The following is an 18,423-nucleotide window of genomic DNA, read 5'->3' on the forward strand; positions in this document are numbered from 1 at the left end:
CGTGATCAAAAAACCGCACAGGTGATCAAATACCGCCAAAAGAAAGCTCTGTTTGTGGGAAAAAAAGGACGCCAAATTCGTTTAGGTACAGCGTCGCACGACCGCGCAATTGTCCGTTAAAGTCACGCAGTGCCGAATCGCAAAAAGCCCTCTGGTCGTTTAGCAGCCAAATCCTCCGGGGCTTAAGTGGTTAAGAGGAGAAGCTCACAAAAAAAAACATCCAACACACTTCCAATACCTTAAATGAGTGAATTATTAGTGAAATTTTATATATTTATTAGTGATCAATTAATGTTTTATAGCAGAAAGTAAAAAATATTGTTTTTTTTTTCAGAATTGTCGATATTTTTTTGTTTATAGCGCAAAAAATAAAAACCGCAAGGTGATCAAATACCACTAAAAGAAAGCTCTATTTGTGGGGAAAAAAAGGACATCAATTTTATTTGGGTACAGTGTCGCACAACCATGCAACTGTCAGTTAAAGTAACGCAGTGCCAAATGGCAAAAAATTGGCTGGTCGTTAAGGGGGTAAAACTTTACGGTACTTAAGTGGTTAAAAGAGCATTGTGAAAAGTATTACTGTGTCGCTTTTGTATTTCTATTGTACTTATACTTTCTCTCTCTTATTGCTCACTGACTTTGTATTTCACCTTAAAGAGGAAGTAAGGCTACTTCTGTAACTTGTACCTATAGGTAAGCCTATGATAAGGTAGTGCAACACAGTTGCTCAAACACCACTCTTAAGATAATTTAAAACACTGCTTTTTCTTTTTAAGGCCCCAGGTGGTTTATGCCATAATGTGCTAGTATACACTGCATATTAGCACATTATGACAAACAAAGCTCTCCAGCACTGAGCTGTCACTGTTTCTATCTTTCTTTCTTTCCAAAGTCTTCCTTCTGGGTCCGCGCTATCCATAATAGCAGAGCCACAATGAAGTTCTTCCCAGGCATGTGCATGGAAATCACCATCACAGTGTGCCCTGAATGCAGAGGTAACTGTGCATACACAAGTGACTTCATCATTCAGAGCCGGCATCACAATCTGCTAATGGGTGCCACTTTAAATAGTTTCTGAGGCATCTACAGGTGAGGTATAGTTAAATACCACTTTCAAATTAAACTTCAGGCAAACAGCTATATAAACAATTGAAATACATGTATGTGTTATTTGTGGATACATGTAGTTGCTTGAGAACTCCAAATTAATCATGCCTGTAGTTCTACATATAGGCTTTTCAAGTGAACTATGCAAATGAGGAGAGCTGGCAGCCATAATCTATGAATTGTATTATTCTATGCAAATTGGAGAAACTGAAATGTACTGTATATGTGCAGGACATTAAAAAACGAATAGCGGTTTGTCTGCTTTTTTTTGCCACTATCTGTAACATTTTAAATCCAATTAATGTATGTCATGTCTGTGCTCTACCCTACATACTGTACAAGGCTCAAAGTGATACTAAAGTCTCATTTTATTTTTTGTTTAAAAATAACAAACTTGTCATACTTACCTGCTCTGTATAATGGTTTTGTACAGAACACTTAAACACAAAAAATGGGGAAATGATTTTGAAATTTCACAACACCATTGTCTAAAGCACAGGTTTGTGATGCAAGCCATCAAGTTTAGTTTCTGCCTCATTAACCGCTTGGCTATCAATTGAGAGAGCTGTACTCCCACTTGGATTAAACCACTCCTTTTTTCTCATACATGCTTTTGGGTCAAAGGGCAGAACACCAATACGGTGCTTTAGACCAGCGTTTTTCAACCTGTGTGCCGCGGCACACTGGTGTGCCGTGAAGAGTCCCCAGGTGTGCCGTGGCAAAATTACCCCATCTGATCTACAAACTGTGTTGGCCACTCAGTTAAGCCTTGTTGTTACAGCGGTTCTGGTCCGCTGTCTAAAGCTCACTTCCCGCTGCCACAGGCATTTGGGAAGCTGTGCGGGCCGTCTGATCGCATCTTGCCAACCGATGAGGTCATCGGTTGCTAGGGGCGGGTCAAGCGTACGCACAGCTTTCTGGGATGTGCAAGACGCAGGTCCCAGGAGACGCTGGCTGGCGCGCTTTTCCCCGAGGGGAGGTGAAGCAGAGCATGAGGACAGGAGGAAGAACAGCGAGGAGGCTTTTCAGTGGCGGCATATGAGCTCCTCTGAGCTCCATGAGGTACAGCAATTGTACCTGTAATTTACCTGCATGGTTTTGTTTTAGGTATAATTGCAGGCATGGTCATGGTGATTGTTTTTTTTTTTTTTTAATGCAATATAAATATACATAAGATATGTTGGTTATTATTATTATTATTATTGGTAATAGTAACTATATTTCTTTAATGGTAACTGCACTTCTTTTTATTTTGTCTTCCGCTTGCACATTGCTCTGCTGCAGTTTGGCCGCAGTGCAAGTGTAGCGCAGGGTACCCGCGGTTTTCATGTGCATTACCTGCAGTTTCCTATAGACTTCTATTATGTCCCTCATTTTTGGTGTGCTTTCAGAAAATGTAGGACATAATAGAAGTTGATGAGAAACGGCAGGTAACGCACATGAAAAGTGCAGGTACCCTGGGCTACACCTGCACTGCAGCGAGTCATAGTTAAATATACATTCCGGCTCTGAAATGGTTTATCGGGGTTATGGCTGAAGATATCAGCCATAACCTCAGTATTGTTTTTTACAGCCCACAGCTGGCTTTCTAATGAAAGGGTTCCAAGCAGCACATGAGCCACTGGAATGCTTTCAGAAGCAGCAGGAGGGGATGTACCCCCCTCCCACCGGCTCACCCGAGAAGCAATCCAATAGTGCAGCCGGCTAGTCCCAGGGGGCGATGAAAGAGGGCAAGAGCGACGTCATGTTGTTCCGTCCAGTCCAGGCTGCATTTTTGGTTGGTGTGCCTTGAGATTCTTCCAGATTTTAAAGTGTGCCTTGGGTGAAAAAAGGTTGAAAAACACTGCTTTAGACAATGGTATTGTGAAATTTTAAAATCATTTTCCCCATTTTTGTGTTTAAGTGTTTATATGTTAGGAGTCTTTAGTCCATTTCCGCTTTGATTTTTATCATGTAGTGCCACTAAGTGCACCACTGAGTCCCTGTTTCACCTGATGTTAAGTAGGTATGGCCTTTACATTGGGAGATGATATAGACCGGGAGATTCAGACAGCTTTTGATAGGGATACGTCCCATTCCTTAACTAATGAGGAAGAATTACGTGATAAATTTAAGGAGTATAAAAAATATACTGATTAAACATCTTATTAGGAAATGGGACATATCCTTTTTGGAAACTTATATTAGAAATATAATTATTTCTAGGAGACTTTGTAACAAGGTAGTTCCGGCGGAACACCTCCACAATGAAAGTTTCCTTTTCAAAATGGAAAACACTCTGCATCAATCATGGTGTAGCAGTAATGCAACTCATTGTGGAAGAACAAAAAATGCAACTGGAAGAACTTGTTAAGCTGATAGAAGAGAGTACACAAGGCTCAGAACCCTTTAAAGAGACGGATGACTTTCAGAGATGTAATGATATTTAAAAAAAATAAGTTGAACGTACACAACGAAACTTAAATTTACTAAACAGTCAAAATTTAAAAGAGACTTAAATGATCGGGAGACCGGTGACATTTTTAATTTGACGGTACGTCGAGGACAAAATAGATCTAGAAAAAGGGGACAGAGATCCAAAGCACGATCAGGAGGGGACCGATCACATAGTGACACTGACGATGAGGTAGGCCAGAAATCAGTTTCTTTTTTAGAGCCAAAGGAGCTAGAGGGCCCCAAGACAAGTTAAAAGGGACAGTAGCCCCAATAAGAGAGAAAAGTAAATGAAAATACAGAGGAACTACAGACAGAAAGACAAGGGCACAAAGTCAAAAGAAGTAGATCCAATTATTAGGCAAGATAATAAAGTTATAAACCTCTCTGATTTCCCGTTAAGAACTAGACACCTACAATTACTTCAGAAAAGAATGTTCTTTTCACCCACAGATAATATGGATGAGTTCACGGTTTACAAAGATGTCATATTATTTCTACGTAAGGTTTTCCTGAAAATATTATATAATCAAGAAGAGGAGCCCCAACAGAGTAACCAACAAATTGAGGAAGAGGATAGATTAGCTCTAGATACCTTAAAACATAGAAACATAGAATGTGTCGGCAGATAAGAACCATTTGGCCCATCTAGTCTGCCCAATATATCTGAATCCTATGAATAGTCCCTGGCCCTATCTTACATGAAGGATAGCCTTATGCCTATCCCATGCATGCTTAAACTCCTTCACTGTATTTGCAGCTACCACTTTTGCAGGAAGGTTATTCCATGCATCCACTACTCTCTCAGTAAAGTAATACTTCCTCATATTACTTTTAAACCTTTGCCCCTCTAATTTAAAACTGTGTCCTCTTGTGGTAGTTTTTCTTCTTTTAAATATGCTCTCCTCTTTTACCGAGTTGATTCCCTTTATGTATTTAAAAGTTTCTATCATATCCCCTCTGTCTCTTCTTTCTTCCAAGCTATACGTGTTAAGGTCCTTTAACCTTTCCTGGTAAGTTTTTTCCTGCAATCCATGTACTAGTTTAGTAGCTCTTCTCTGAACTCTCTCTAGAGTATCTATATCCTTCTGGAGATATGGCCTCCAGTATTGCGCACAATACTCCAAGTGAGGTCTCACCAGTGTTCTGTACAGCGGCATAAGCACTTCTCTCTTTCTACTGCTTATACCTCTCCCTATACATCCAAGCATTCTGCTGGCATTTCGTGCTGTTCTATTACATTGTCTTCCCACCTTTAAGTCTTCTGAAATAATTACTCCTAAATCCCTTTACTCAGATACTGAGGTCAGGACTGTGTCAAATATTCTATTAAATATTCAAATAATCTCATTATTAGATGAGAATGATGAGGAAGAGACATTTCCCACCATCTTGAGGAGACAGGCAGATCGAAATCCTTAAGTCAACAAAAATGCCACAATTGTGTAAAAAGAAGTGGCTAAGCCTTTTCCTAGACATGGTCCAAATGGATCTGAAATCAATAGACTGGACTAGGGGCATGAAGGATAACCTAACTAGGGATGAATGACAGGTATTGAAAGAACTAAAAGAAGCTAAAAATGTTATAATTAAGAGAAGTGAAAAGGGGGGAAATGTGGTCCTACTCAATGAAACTGACTACAAAAGTGAAGTTAGAAGACAACTTAGGGATGAGACTACCTATCAACAACTAGAGATGAATCCATTCATGACAGTAGTCAATAGCTTAACCACTTAAGCCCCAGCCCTATTTCGGACACTTTTTGTTTACAAGTTAAAACCAGTATTTTTTCCACGAAAACTACTTAGAACCCCCAAACATTATATATATTTTTTAGCAAAGACTCGGTCATTGCAAAATTTTTTGTCACGCGGTATTTGCGCAGCGGTCTTTAAAACGCCATTTTTTTGGAAAAATTTTGAAAAATCACATTTCACTGCATTTAAAAAATACTAAACAGTAAAGTTAGCCCATTTTTTTTTGTATATTGTGAAAGATGATGTCACGCTGAGTAAATAGATACCCAACATGTTACGGTTTAAAATTGCGCCCCCCCCCCCCCCCCGTGGGATGGCGACAAACTATGGTCAATAGAGATCTCAATCGGCTACGCTTTAAATTTATTTAACGGTTACCAGTTTAGAGTTAGAGTGTAACTCTTTTTTTAAATTATTGCCCACGCTCTGGCGATCGCGGCGATACCTCACATGTGTGGTTTGAACAGCGATTTCATTCGCAGCTCGATTTGCGTATACGTTTTTTTTTGTGCGCGAGCTAACGGTGACGGGGCGGCTAAATTTTTTTTTTCCTATTTATTTTTTCTTTTAATTTAACTTTATTACAGGTTTTTTTTAAAAAAAAATCTGATCACTTTTAATGCTGTCACAAGCAATGTAAACATCCCTTGTGACACCAATATGTAGTGACAGGTACACTTTATGGAGGGATCAAGGGTCTAAAAGACCCTAGACCTCTCCACTACACTTTCATGTATGCAAAACACTGCGTTTTTGCTTACAGCCGTTTTTTAAATTTGCCGCCTTTTGTAGCACAGTAACCCGGAAGTGATGTCATGGACGCCGCCTCCGGGTTACGTCATCGGAGACCCGATCAATGCCGTTTCCAGCATTCATCGGGACTCCATCCAGCCGGCGTACGTGCCGGCTGGGTGCTCGGGGCACCCGGTGGGACGGGAGCCCCGATCAAAGCCACGGAAGGCGGGATCGTCCCCTCCCGCTCACCCGGGTAAGGATCGAGTGGCTCCCGAGCCGCATCGGTCGTTACCGACGGAAAGCCGACCATCGGCTTCAAACCACGGTACCGGGATGATGCCTCTAGCATCGGGCATTGTACGGGCATGGGATGTGCGCTCCACACATCCCATGCCCGTACAATCCCCAAGCTCGGAGTAGAGAGGGAATACCTCGGGCACATTAAAAGGAGGTATGGGGACCCCTCCACAGTCTTCCCCGGCATCGCAATCTAACAGCCCCATGAAGTCGAAGCAAAAGACTGACCACACAGCTGCGGCCTCTCAGCGGGGCCTCACCATAAATGACACCCTAGAATTTCAGGAAACTATGGCTGCTCTCCCTGCAAACGACCAGCCTGTCATGGCTTCTATGCTAAGGGACATGATGCTGTCACTGCGCTCGGCTATCCACTCTGATATGCTGCAGTTGATGTCCCAGTGTAATACTGCGGTAGTTGCAGTGACTGACAGAGTGTCCACAATAGAGGACAAAATGGGGGAGTTTGCCACCACATTCAACGATATGGTTGATGCCCATAACGAGCATGATGATGAAATAACATGGCTGAAATCCAAAGTTGCAGATCTTGAGGACCGTTCCAGACGGAACAATGTTAAGATAAGAGGCATCCCTGAATCTGTTAAGCCCCAAGATCTGGCAGACTACCTCACCTCCATAATGCAGGAGTTGCTACCGAATACAGCCATCTCTGATCTAGCAATAGACAGAATACACAGGTTGCCTAAACCTAAACATATACCAGATAAGTACCCCAGAGATGCCATCGCTAGGATACATTTATATACTGTGAAGGAGAGACTGATGGCACGGATGAGAAGGGCTGTGGATCTCCCAGACAGCGTGAAAGGCCTATCCTTCTTTGCAGATCTATCAGCACATACGATGAATCGCAGACGGAACTTAATGATCGTAACGAAACCGCTGAGGAATCATCATATACAGTACCACTGGAACTACCCAGCTACGCTTTTGGTCACGAAGGGAGACAGGGAATTTAAAATAGCGACCTTGGAATATGGAATTAAACTGCTCCGCCAATGGGGCATTCTGGACTCTGATGACCCAGAAGATCAGCCCACTCCCCAGGGGTCTGATCACTCTCCTGCTACTTAAACGGTGGGTGCTCCACAAATGTGCCCCATTGGCTCACACAGGAGTTGACCCTCCATATTCAAAACATGTCTACCCAACGGTATCCGGCAGTTCTGTTCGGCTTTTTGAAGAGTGTTTATTCTAGTTGCCCCAAGTTAGCAGATTCCTAGTCTGCTCAGATTTCCATTCGGATATCGTCTAATTTTTACCAACAGGCGCGGCCTCTTTTGGCGCCTCTCGTTTTGTGTGTTTTTTGTTTTCTTTTTTCCCTGTTCCCCTGTCTACTTTGAAGGTTTAATTTTTTCTCTTCTCCTGCCTTGTCACAAGAGAACTATCACCGGTGATCTTCCATAAGGAGACCTTCGGCTGGCTTACATCTACTGAGTCCTCCACGCAGAACCCTAGAATATCCAGCTGCTGAGCTTCTCATCCAAACTAAGGAGTGGGGTAGGAGCCGTCGTTTTTATTTTGCTTTGTACGTTTTTTTTTTTTTTTCCTTTTCCTTTCTCTGTAAATTTCTACCAAAGAGTACACATCACTCTATTCCACCATGGCTTTAAAGCTGACATCTCTGAACGTCCGCGGTCTCAACAGTCCCTTTAAGAGACATATGTTGTGGAGAGAACTCAAGTTGCAAAAATGTGATGTCATACTACTACAGAAAACCCATTTCTGTGCTGCTGCACATCCCCTGCTTAAAGCTAAGCAATTCCCTCATGCCTACTATGCCAACAGCCCCAAGAAAAAGGGGGGCGTGGCCATCCTCATCAAAGATACTGTGGTATTTAAATATATTTCACATCAGTCTGACCCAGATGGCCGCTTTCTTCTCCTTACATGTGAAATCAACAATGTTGCCTATTCCATTCTCAATGTGTATGCCCCAAATGTGAACCAAAGTGCCTACTTGAGAAAACTGTGGAAACGCCTTAAACCTGGTATCAAGGGGTATGTACTTCTTGGGGGAGACCTGAATACGGTTGCAAATACCCGCCAGGACATATCCAGGGACAGCCCGATACACTCCCGCAGATCGGACCTCTCCTATTTTTTAAGAACCTCAGACTTACAGGATGTCTGGAGGTGTCATCATTCTATTGAACGGGACTTTTCATTTTTTTCTAAAGCACATTCCTCCTATTCCAGGATTGATATGATCTTAACAGACAAATTTTTGCTTCAGAAAGTGGTGGACTCGGCCATAGGCCAAATCACGTGGTCGGACCACGCTCCAGTTTCAGTGACTATTGGCCCCCAAGCATGCACGACTAGAGCCAATAGATGGAAAAATGATACCAGTATATTTTGTGATCCGGAGTCTTCCTCTGAAGCCCGCGGGGCTCTGGAGGAATTCTTCCGTATTAATGACGATGGAGATACGTGCCCATTCATAGTTTGGAATGCCCATAAGGCGTTTATGCGGGGATTTCTCATGTCTAAAAGTGCAGCTAAACGGAGGCAGAGGAGGCAGCAGATGGAGGACCTTATAGCAAGGATCCAACGTTTGGAAACTATTAATAAGCGTGCCCCACTCCCTAACATTAGTGACCAACTATCCCACGCCCAAAATGAATTGCGCCTGCTTTTAATAGGACAATACCAGGCTCAGACCCGTAGACTTAAAGCTAACTTCTTTGTTCATGGGAACAAGGCTGGTAAACTTTTAGCTAACCACTTAAAAGACGAGCGTGCCCGCCATCGCATCTCTAAACTGACTCACCATTCTACTGGAGTGTCTTTGACCAGCCCCAAAGACATTGCGGACGCTTTTAGCCACTACTACGGTTCACTTTACAATTTAAAGGACGACCTGTCCACTCCCCAACCGTCCCCGGAGGACATAGATGGATTCCTAGCATCTATCTCCTTACCCAAATTGAAATCTTCGGATCTCGACGAATTGAACCTCCCTATATCTGAGGCAGAGATATCCAAAGCAATCCTATCACGACCTCTTAATAAGGCCCCTGGCCCCGACAGGTTTTCTTCAGAATATTATAGGCAATTTGTGCATATTTTGACTCCGAAACTTCAGGGGGTGTTCCACAGGGCTGCCTCGTCTGCCTCCTTTCCTCCAGAGATGTTGGAGGCTACTGTGATAACGCTACCTAAGCCGGGGAAGGTCCCGGACTGTGCGAAGAACTTCAGGCCCATATCCCTATTGAACGTGGACCTGAAGGTCTATGCAAAGATCTTGGCTAATCGAATATCTGGGTTCTTGCCTGACCTTATAAAGCAAGACCAGGTGGGCTTTGTCATGGGTCGTCAGGCTACTGACGCCACGAGGCGCCTCCTGAATCTTATCCACCATGCCGAATCCACTCAAACGCCCACTGTATTCCTGTCCCTTGACGCCGAAAAGGCTTTTGACAGGATACATTGGGGATATCTACGCAAGGTCCTGCAACGTTTTTGGCATGGTGGGAGGGATTTTGGACGCGGTCATGGCTCTATACACTAGACCATCTGCATATGTTTACACGGAAGGCCTGTTCTCCTTGAAATTTGATATTACTAATGGGACCAGGCAGGGATGCCCACTTTCCCCATTGGTGTTTGCCCTCCTGATGGAATCCCTGGCAGAACGGATTAGAAGTCACCCTGGAATCCGGGGGTTAGATATTAAAAATATCCCAAATAAGATCTCATTGTTCGTGGACGATGTTATCCTGTCGTTGACATCCCCCTTAACATCGCTAACAGCGGCTCAGGAAATTCTTCAGGAATTCCACTCTATTTCATACTACAAAGTTAACGATACTAAGTCACACATGCTGGGGGTAGCAATCAACAGCAAATTACAACAGGAGATTCAACGTTTAGTGCCTCTCCAATGGGAAAAGGATCATATTGACTACTTAGGCACCAAATTAACTAGTAGCACGAAAGATCTATTCAAATATAATTTCACACCGTTTCTTGCCACATTAACTGGCGACCTCAATAAATATGGTAAACACTTTCTCTCTTGGTCAGGCAGAAATGCAGCATTTAAAATGCTGACATTCCCGAAGCTCCTATATTTATTCAGGGCGCTCCCCATTAAGATCCCACTATCGTTTTATCAAACGGTACAATCCATGGTATCCAAATTCCTTTGGGCTGGAAAAAGACCCCGCTGTTCTCACAAGCACCTAGTTAGGCATCCCCGGGTGGGGGGAATGGGTGTCCCAGATGTCAGGGACTACCACATGGCGGCTATTCTCGCTCAATCTCTTCATTGGTTGAATCCAACTCAAGCACCCAGCTGGAACCAGCTGGAGCAGTCGGTGGTTACACCTGGAACGCTTGCCGATCTTATACTCAGTATTCCTATATCTAACCATAAATACTCTGTGACACACCCGACGGTATTAGCCACGATATATGCGTGGCAATACTTTTTCGCCCACAGCACTACAGCAGTTCAGAGAATGGACAGCCCTGTCCCTCTGACGGCTCTTTCCATCCTCTCCCCGAACTTGAATCTAGCACACTGGTCCTCGTTTGGCCTGCATACAGTTCAGGACGTCGCACAAACCCTCATGGGTTTTTCATTTAAGGAGTGGTGTGATAGATTCCCCTCCTTTGCCAAGGAGTATCTCACATTCATCCGAGCTTCCCATTTAATCTCTGCCCTGGATACAACTAGCTTTTCTGTCCCTGCGCAGATCCACTCCTTATGCTTCGGGACTAACAAAGACTTGAAGGGTATAGGCACATTCTACACTGCTCTCCAGGACAAAAATTCATTTAAGAAAAGCAACTACCATCATAAATGGGAGGGCGAACTTAGACAGGAATTCTCGGAAGAGCAATGGCTGAGGTCTTACAAACTCACCTATGCACATACTAGATGCTCTAACTTTAGGGAAGGGCTTCAGAAAATACACCTCAGATGGTATAAAACGCCATATACTATAGCCAAATTCTGTCAGGGGGCGTCCAATCTTTGTTGGAGACAGTGTGGGCAAGTGGGCACCTTGCTACATGTGCTGTGGTCGTGTATCTCCTTGAGAGGCTTCTGGACCTCTATATCCAAACTTGTAGCAGGGGTGACTGGGATGCTAAACAGAGTGACAGTGGAGCAGGCCCTCCTAGGAATCAACATTGACAGATACCCTCCCCAATTCAGAACGGTGGTCCAGAATATTCTCTTTGCCGCTAGACTTTCTATAGCTCGTAAGTGGAAAAGTAATGAACTCCCTTCCCAGAGGGAGGTTATCCAACTAGTGGGAGAATCATATATATATGAAAAAACTTTAGCTTTCAATGATTTTAAGATGCGACAATTTCAGGCCAGGTGGTCTATCTGGAACGAATTTATTCAAAAACCAGGTTCACACTAGATATAAATGATATCTGGCGAAGTGAGAGGTTGAGCCCGGGTGGGAGGGGGGCCCATGGTGTAGTCGGGGGGCGCAGCATGTTCCCTGTATGGGGCGCCCACCCTATGGTGTTGACGGAGGTGGCTGAGCCCACTGTGTGAGATTGGAAAGTGGCTTCCCCCCTCCTCCCTCGGGCAGATATGTAACTATGTGCAACTTACTGCTTTAGACGACAGTACTTTACGGTGATCGCTTGAGAAGGTTAAGTAAGTCAGATGTTTACTCTCTTTGGGCCATTTTCGTGGCCATATGCCATACATGTTTGTTTTACTACATTGATGCTTTCTTTTTCTTTTTCCTTTATTATGTGACATTGCAATCTATGTATTTGTATTCACGTTTGCCTTGTTTATTTTTCTTGAAAACCAAATAAAAAGATTTGACTAAATGATAAATTGAGGTTAGCTAAAGAGGCGGGCCTACTATTAAACCGTGAATTTTATTATATGAAAGAGACTGACTTAATATCCTGACCTTTTATATAATTCTAAAAATACATAAATATTTAGAAAAACCACCAGGGAGACAGATAGTTTCTGCTGTAAGGGGTCCTTTGGAGAGGACTGGCAGATATCTTGATCTTCTTTTGAAATATATGGTCATGGAATTAAGGTCATAGTCCCAGAAGCCGACTTGTAAGTGGAAACGCGTCGGAGGGAGCCAGCCGTGCTGCTATTTAGTCCCGGATCGTTCTGCAGTCGTCCGCGACCATTTTGAATATATGCTGTATATCGTTTGGATTTGTATAAGTGTCTTTCCACTTGTTTAAATAATAAATTTGGAGGTAATGCACTATCAGTCCCATTCTCTTTTTGGTGTGATCTCCTTGGTGGCATTCTCACCCCTGGAAGCCCACAGATCCCCCTAACCGAGAAGCTGACGATCTATCCATTCCAGTTGGGATCCTGTTCCATCTAGCTGGCCAATTGGATTTGCATATATGTTTTCATCTCTCTCACATGTGGTAAGAGTCCACACACATCACTGGGTGTCATCACTGAATTGTGTTACAGTCACGTATTTGGATTGTTTGCTGGGAAGAGGTTAAATCACCTACTCTTCATCACGTTCAACACTCATCATTTATTCATATTTTTTGTGTGTATTTGGGATCACTTCTTTGTTGTTATAAAGGACTTGATTCATTCTGATAATATCTATATTTATATGGACATTTTTGTTCTCTCAATTATATGAATATAAAGTTAAAATATAAAAATATAAAAAAAAATCACAATTAATAATATATCACGCACAGAGCAGAGCCAAACCCATTTTTTGTTAAAAAAATTATACATCAACTACCTAGGTAGCCAGTTTAAGTGGGGGCAGCAGCTCTTTTCAGGTATCTTTTAGTATTTATCATCCACAACGTGGATTAGACACACACTTTCAAAAACCCAAGAGACAGTTGCGGATAAGGATAGGTGAACATGAGTGAGGGAAATGAGAGAAAATGACCCAGAAAAACCACTAGCAAAACATTTTCAGAAAGTTAATGGAGGAAGCCCAGAGGGGATGAAGATAAAGGGAATTTATGCCCTTAGACTGCCCCCTTCTAAAAAAATAGTGGATATACTGTATAAGCTTTGGGCTCTGGTGCCTCTAGGGTTAAATATTGAATATGGCTGTTAGATATTTCTACAGGAATAACATAGATGAAGTGTCTGTCCCTAGTTGTATATATGGTATAGGGTGGGTTATGCACAGTGCGCTTACCATATATATATATATATATATTTTTTTTTTTTTATTGAAAAATTTTCATTGCAAAAAAACATAACACAGCCTAGGGGCATACCCCGGCTCAACAAAACACACATAACTACCTTCTACAAGAAAAACAAGGAGGCAAGCCCCACCCAAACTTATAAAACAGGTAAGGCCACCTCAAGATGCACCCAGTGTGATCTCCTTGAAGGATGAAGCAGTAAACATCACCCCATGTAGGAACCCTCCCCCTCATACCCTTAGGAGACAGCTAATAATTCAGCTCAGCCCACCCAATGAGAACAAATAGAAAGCCCAAATCCCATCAAAATACACATGTAGTTAAAAACAGACATTCAATCCTGATCATCCGTCGTCCTATATATTTTTTTTAAAAAAATATTATTTTTTAGAAATGACCGTGAACTGTTTCTCCCAGTCTACCTCCATTATTTAATTGATTTAATGTAACTCTTAACTATTTGAAGACTAAGTATTATTCATAATTGGGGGAGTTAACAGAGGAAAGATGAGCTCCGTATAAATTGAACAGGTGTTAGTAAGAGTTTACAGTCAAATCAAGTGGCTGGCCTCTCTCTTTTTTGAAGATGGACATCTCCATTGACTATTTTTTGTTTAAAAAGTACACTGTCACTTTAGGAATAAATGCAAGGATGGCCTCCTCCGTGGTTTAGCCCTATACTTAAGAAGAAGAGGAGAGGAGGCACGTTATCCTGATGAAGCTACAAGTGGATGTAGTGAAACGCGTTGACGTCACAGATATGTCACTGGACCCTTGGAGGAGTAAGCCCCCATTGGACATGCACATGTTAGGGTACCCGGAAGTATACCTCAGATGGCACGTCATCAGTAGCGGTGATCAGTGAATTCCACGACATACACATGGGTCAGCCAAGAGAGGACAGAGGGAACCCAGCATGCTAATCCCCTGTTAGTATGGTGGAAGTTATGTCCCTTTCATTTGGATAGCATTGTTTGGCACACAGTAGATATGAGCTGGAGCAGAGATGGACAAGCATTACCACCTGCCCTCTACTGAATCAGTAAGTTTAAACCTTCCTGACCAGCTTGGAGGATTGGTAAGGCAGGGTAAGATCACTCGCTCCAATAATCCTGTATTTTGCCACGCCATTGAGACTATCTTGGAAAAGTGAACCTCAATACCATACTCAAAGGGGGACTTTTGAGAAGCATACTACCCATGTTTGGGCTCTAATGCAAAGAGGGATACGGACATTCACAACTACCCATTTATTTTAAGATGGCTGGTGTTCAATTCCATTCCCTGCAGTCTTCATTCAATGCACCCATATAGAATTAGGCAAGACAGGCTGGGATAGCCATCCATTTGCAAAAATCTATACATATAACAGTGGTGTCTGCTATTTTACGTTGTATTTAAGAGGAGCCCGGGGGCCTATGTGTTCTGCTACTCTGGTGTTTTTACCAAAGGGAATTTTTTTCCACCCCCTGAAATACACAAGCGCTGATCCGCACAGTAGTTTGTAGCGCACATAGTCATACAGTGCGGACGTATATTTTGAGTGCCATTGTTTTTAATGGTGATAAGGGGAAGTTATTGGTGCATTGTGTGGCTCACTCTTTTGTAATGTAATTTGATACAATAAATACATGTTTCTTATCCAAACCATCAAGTTTATTTTTTCCTAATTAACCGCTTGGTTATGCATTGAGAGAGCTGTACTCCAACTTGGATTTAACCACTCCTTTTTTGTCATATATGGTTTTGCACAGAGCAGCCCCGATCCTCCTCTTATCAGGTCCCTCTCTTCTGACAAATGCCCCCATAGCAAGCAGCTTGCTATGGGGGGCACCCAAGTCGAGCTTCTGCCTTTCTGTGTCCATTCAGACATGGAGCCACTGCTAGGCCCCTCCTCATTGGCTCACTGACTTTAATTGACAGCAGAGGGAGCCAATGGCAACCTGCTGCTGTCTCAGCCAATGAGAAGGGAGAGTCCTGGACAGCCGAGACTCTCGTGCAACATTTCTGGATTGAGATGGGGCTCAGGTAAGTATTAGGTGGGCTGCTGTACACAGAAGGTTTTTATCTTAATGCATAGAATGCAATAAGATGAAGACCCTTTGATTTTAGAACCACTTTAAGCAGTCATACATGGTTTGGACTTTGTCTGGTTTAGCAGGAACCTGCCAAATTTTGATCCATGTTTTGGCACCCTGGTTGTACAACTACCCTGTTGGATAAATTCTGCTCTATCAGTGTGTTCTGAGAGAAGGGAAGACTCCCCAATCTTAGAATACAATAGCTCATTGGGAGTGATTCCCCAATCTACCTCAAATGTGTGGATGAGAGAAATGAGTCCAGTTTTTTTTCATTCAACCCACTGGTTGAAGAAAAGGACCTCCCAGGAGAAGAGACTTCAGCAACCCTAAGCCCCATTGGGCCCCAAGACCAGGGGAGAGAGCCAGACAGCTCACAAAACCATGCCGTCAGGGCCGAAGACTAGAAGGAAGCCCATGTTGCAGTGTAGTTGTTGGTCCTGTCCATTCACTTCTGGATTGAAAGCACATTGAAGATCTAGTGTGGAGTGGTTCTTTGACCTTGGGTCTATTGCGGAGGATATATACCTGGTCCAGCAACTGAAGGGCTAATTTGGATTCCCACATGTCTTTACTGACCTCTCTATAATCTTGGGTCAATATGATCTGGTAAGCAGGATTGCCTTCTCCTTCATGGTGGTGACGTGTGTTTCTGGCTCACAGCATTCGGTGTGGGGATCGCTTTTTAACATCAGATGTTATTTATGGACACTTTTTTGTGCAACTGAGCTATGTTTTTTAAATTGACGCTGCATCCCCTTGCTATTTTTTTAGTATTGGGATGCTTGCCTTTACATGCACATGAACTTTAATGGCATCCCAACCTTGGTCTGTAGCTGCGTAGTCATGTTGGAACAGGAAGGGGCCATCCCCAAAGTGCTCCCACAAAGTTGGGAGCATGAAATTCTCCAAAATGTCTTGGTATGCTGACACTTTAAGAGTTCCCTTAACTAGAAGTAAAGGGGCCAAGCCAAACCCCTGAAAAACAACCTTACACCACTGATCAGTCCTGCAGTCATTTGGCTGCAGTGCTGATTGAAGCAAAATTTTCCAACAAGCTGGTTCAAGAGCAGTTGATTGTTAGATTGACTGTTTTCTAATGAGAATGGCCATATATGGATCAAAATTTGGCTAGACCCTGCTGAACTGACTGAATTTAAATCAATCTTTGGCTATATTTAGAAACATTAGTGCAGTTATTGCAAATACATATTAGTTAAAGTGAACATTCATGCTGTCATGCTCTCAGCATCATTTTATTTCTGTTTTTTCATTTTTTCATAGCATTAATCTTTAAAGAAAAGCTTTATAAATTAACCACTTGCCGTCCGCCCCATAGCAGATATACTGCTACAGGGTGGCTCCCCTGTGCAAGATGACATATTTATATATACGTAATTCTGCACTTCTGCCTGCAGGGGGTGCTCGCATGCCACTGGTGGGCAGCTTTTTCTGTGATTATTCCCAGCAGAAGCTGATCTGTGGGTGTTGGGCACTGGATGCTGATAGGGGGGGGGGAGTAATGGATTTTGTATTCCTGCAAAGAAGGGAATAAAATCCATCTCTTCCCTTAGTAAAGCACCTAACACAGTACACAAAAACACTGGCTAGGCACACGGTTAACGCTTTTACCACCCTATATGTTTAACCCTTTCCCAACCAGTGTCATTAATACATTGACAGTGCATATTTTTAGCACTAATCGCTATATTATTGTCACTGGTTCCCACAAAGTGTCAAAAGTGTCAGTTAGTGTCCAATTACTCACCACAATATCGCAGTCCCATTATAAGTCACTGATCATCACCATTACTAGTATAAAAAAATTCTATAAATATATCTCATAGTTTGAAGATGCTATAACATTCATGTAAACCAATATATGCATATTGGGATTTTTTTTTTACTAAAAACGTATTTCAGAATACACATTGGCCTACATTTATAAAGAATTTTGTATTTTTTTAAAAAAATTTTATTGGATATGTTTTATAGCAAAAAGTAAAAAATATTGTCTTTTTTTTTTGTTAAAAATTGTCTTTCTTTTTTTGTTCATAGCACACACAAAAAGACACAGTGGTGATCAAATACCTCCAAAAGAAAACTCTACTTGTGGGGGGAAAAAATTAGATACATTTTATTTGGGTACAGTGTCGCATGACTGCGCAATTGTCAGTTAAATTAACACAGTACCGTATGCCAAAAAATGGCCTGGTCATGAAGTGGGATAAATCTTCCAGAGGTTAACCAGTTGGCATTACTGAACATAGTACTTTACATATAACTGTTTGAGGAATATGTGGACATTTTGCACCTACTTCATGCTACTTTTACAACAGCTAGAAACCAAGGAGTGATGTTACAAATTGTGGCCAGCTGCATCATGCTGCAATAATTTGCAAAAAGTAATGAATGCAAAAATAATAGATACAATGTTGTGTTTTGTTTTCATCATGCAGTATGTTCTTTTACATTGTGCTGGTTGCTTTGTTTATTGTCATGTGCCTTATTACATTTTCAAACGTTAATTTACAGTCTCACTTACATGAGGATACATTGATTTATAAGCATGTTAAACTACACACTACTATCCCTATTTTCTTGACTAAATTGAAATAAAACACTTGGTGATTGCCTTTTGAAATAGATCATATATGTACAGAATGTAAATATTAATCTACCAAAGCCGAGATTTTCTAACCAAGGAGGAAAACAGCCTATATACCGACCATATCACACTATGGCAACGATATATAGACGATATATTGATTGTATGGGACGGACCAGAAGAGCTAATTGAGGGATGCCTAAAGGCAATGAATACAAATAACTATAATAT

At 42.2% G+C, this 18,423-nt stretch overlaps 1 protein-coding gene across 1 annotated transcript in view; it reads right to left on the reverse strand.

Annotated features, from left to right (window-relative positions):
• The window catches only part of LOC309550556 (uncharacterized protein), a 263,513-nt gene that overhangs the window by 48,946 nt on the left and 196,144 nt on the right, over positions 1-18,423 (reverse strand). The gene's annotated exons all lie outside the window — the stretch shown is intronic.

The sequence above is a fragment of the Pelophylax lessonae genome (genome assembly GCF_965119305.1).
Source record: "Pelophylax lessonae genome assembly, chromosome: 3".
Lineage (NCBI taxonomy): Eukaryota > Metazoa > Chordata > Amphibia > Anura > Ranidae > Pelophylax > Pelophylax lessonae.